Source organism: Oryctolagus cuniculus, chromosome 6 (genome assembly GCF_051225735.1).
Source record: "Oryctolagus cuniculus isolate XC-2025 breed Fujian yellow rabbit chromosome 6, ASM5122573v1, whole genome shotgun sequence".
NCBI lineage: Eukaryota > Metazoa > Chordata > Mammalia > Lagomorpha > Leporidae > Oryctolagus > Oryctolagus cuniculus.
In genome coordinates, this window is record NC_142872.1 from 130,952,485 (window position 1) to 130,955,296 (window position 2,812).

General features: G+C 41.1%; 1 pseudogene across 1 annotated transcript; it reads right to left on the reverse strand.

Annotated features, from left to right (window-relative positions):
- Window positions 1–422: 422 nt before the first annotated feature.
- On the reverse strand, window positions 423–1,745 carry LOC127490746 (non-selective voltage-gated ion channel VDAC2 pseudogene; annotated as a pseudogene). The gene has a single exon (XR_016235859.1). The product of XR_016235859.1 is annotated as a non-selective voltage-gated ion channel VDAC2 pseudogene (transcript).
- Between the last annotated feature and the right edge of the window lie 1,067 nt (window positions 1,746–2,812).

The window sequence follows — 2,812 nt, forward strand, 5'->3', positions numbered from 1 at the left end:
ACTGGGATCTCACTCACGGAGATCTTTCATTGAGGTTTGGTTGTTTTTTTTTTGTTGTTTGTTTTGTTTTGTTTGTTTGTTTGTTTGTTCCAGAGTGTGTTGGCTTTCCATGCCTGAAATACTCTCATGGGCTTTTCAGCCAGATCCGCATGCCTTAAGGGCTGATTCTGAGGCCAGAGTGCTGTTTAGGACATCTGCCATTCTATGGGTCTGCTGTGTATCTCACTTCCCATGTTGGATCATTCTCTCCCTTTTTTACTCTATCAGCTAGTATTTGCAGACACTATTCTTGTTTATGTGATCCCTTTGGTTCTGAGTCCTATCATTATGATCAATTGTAAACAGAAATTGATCACTGGGACTAGTGAGATGGCATTGGTACATGCCACCTTGATGGGATTGAATTCGAATCCTCTGGTATGTTTCTTTTTTTTTTTTTTCACAGTTTTCATAAAGGTCTATTTCATTATTGGTGGGTAGTGCATTTAACAGTTAAATACATTTAAATAATGTGCAGGTGGCTGCACGACTGCAGTGTTGGTAACTAGAGAGAGAACCAATTCAACTAGAAACCAGCAAACAAGTGACTGTCTAAATACTTAAAATACAGCTCTTGTCTAGATCATCCTCTGTTTTGATCACCTTCATGGGGGAGAAGCCTGCTGGTCACAATGGAATATATTAAGGCCAAATCTTCAGATATCCATTCCCTGAGGTTTCTTTCAGCTGGATTAAGCCTCCAACTCCAGGGCAAGCTCAAGTTTGTGGCCTCCAGCATTAATGCTCTTCCCATCTACCAGAGCAGACAGCGTGAGCTTCACTCCAGGCCTCAGAGTCTGAGTGTAGCCCACTCCAATTAAACTAGAGTTGTTGACTTTTGCAGAAATGGAAGCAGTGGGATCCAGCTGATATTTCGCTGCAATGCCAAAACGAGTGCAGTTGGTACCTGATGTCCAAGCAAGATTTACTGAAGTGTCAAGATCTTCACATACTTTCTGATAAATTGATCCTCCAAATTCTGTCCCATCATTGACATTAGTGTGTAGCTGGAAGTCCCCAGTCCTGTAGCCTACTGCAAAGTTATTCCTTGTCAGCTTTGATTTGGCACTGTCAAAGGTCATCTGGTACCCAGCAAGCCAGCCCTCATAACCAAAGACAGCTGAACCATGGATTGCAGGCCCAGCAAAATCAAAGTCAACGTCACAACCAAGGTTTATACACTCCCTCTTGTAAGAGGACTTGATTTTACCACTTTTCTTTCCTGTATTTGGTGAAAAGGTAGTATCAAACATCAGCTTCAAACCTTGACAAATCTGGTCTTCAATTGCAATTTCTGTTCCCAGAGTGTTATCAGTGTTCCATTTTTCTGTGAAAGTCAGACCATACTCACACCATTTATATTTGGTCTCCAAGGTCCCAGTAACTTTACCAGTATCTGTATTAGATGAACCAGATGTTGAGAATTCCACACCACTGCAGGACTTTGTTTTCACATCCAGTTTCACCAACCCAAAACCAAATCCTTTGTTGAAAATATCTCTGGCAGCTTTGCCAAGGTCGGCGTATGATGGAGGAATACACATTGGCCGCGCGCAGGGCTGTCCGTAGGTCGCCATGGTGAGGCCGCGGGGAGAGGTGATCTGGTGGTTTGAGGTGGGCTGCTGCCGCCACTAGGCTCACAGCTGAGGCGACTCGGCTCACTCGGGATCAAGATGCAGCTCCCGCGGCTGGAGGGCGAAGTGAAGGACTCCTCTGGTATGTTTCTAACTCTACCATTTGAGGTACGTCAGCTTGAGCATGTCCCGAATTGCACATCTCTTCCCTCTCTTATTCTCACTCTTATATTTAACAGTGATCACTTTTCAGTTAAGTTCCAGCACTTAAGAAGAATTGTGTATTGATTACAGTATTCAACCAAAACTATTAAGTAGAACAAACAAAGAAAATACTAAGAGGGATAACATATCAAGTTGCTCATCAACTGTCAGGGTGAGGGCTGATCAAGTCACTGTTTCTCATAGTGTTCATTTCACTTTAACAGGTTTCCTTTTTGGTGCTCAGTTAGTTGTCACCTATCAAGGAGAACAAGTGGTATTTGTCCCTTTGGGATTGGCTTATTTCACTCAGCATAATGTTTTCCAAATTCCTACAGGGATCACTTTTCAGTTAAAATTTAAACACCTAAGAATAATTGTGTGTTAATTACAGAGTTCAACCAATGGTACTAGAACAAAAAAAAATACTAAAATGGATAAAGTATTACATTGCACATCAACAGTCAGGACAAGAGCTGATCAAGTCACTGTTAGTGAAATGAAATGGACACTATAAATAAGTAAATCTTTAAAAAAATTTTCCATTGAAACTCAGAAAGTCTCAGATTTGATTTGTAAAAATCCAATAACATATAATTCTGTAATTATATGCTATTGTGCATATGCATTGCTATATGTATTGTAATAACTATGTAATTACAAAAGATACATTGGGTATGTATTGAGAAAAGGGTCAGTGAAAAAGATAGAAAAACATGTACAAGGAAAATAACCAAAATACAGCTAAACTACAATCTTGATAACAAGCACAAAAGGGTTATAGAACTCCACTCTACCTGCTGTTGGAAGGATAACAGCTGACAGAGTCAGGAGACAGGAAGAAGGGAAATAAGGAAGTTCAGAAGCAAACCAGGAAGAAGGAAATGCTGCAACACACTTGGGCAGCAGTAGCCTGGTCAGTGTGTTATCACAGCTGCCACTCTGTCATCACCTCTGGGGCTGCTGCTACTGTGAGAATTCTGACCCTCGAAATTCCT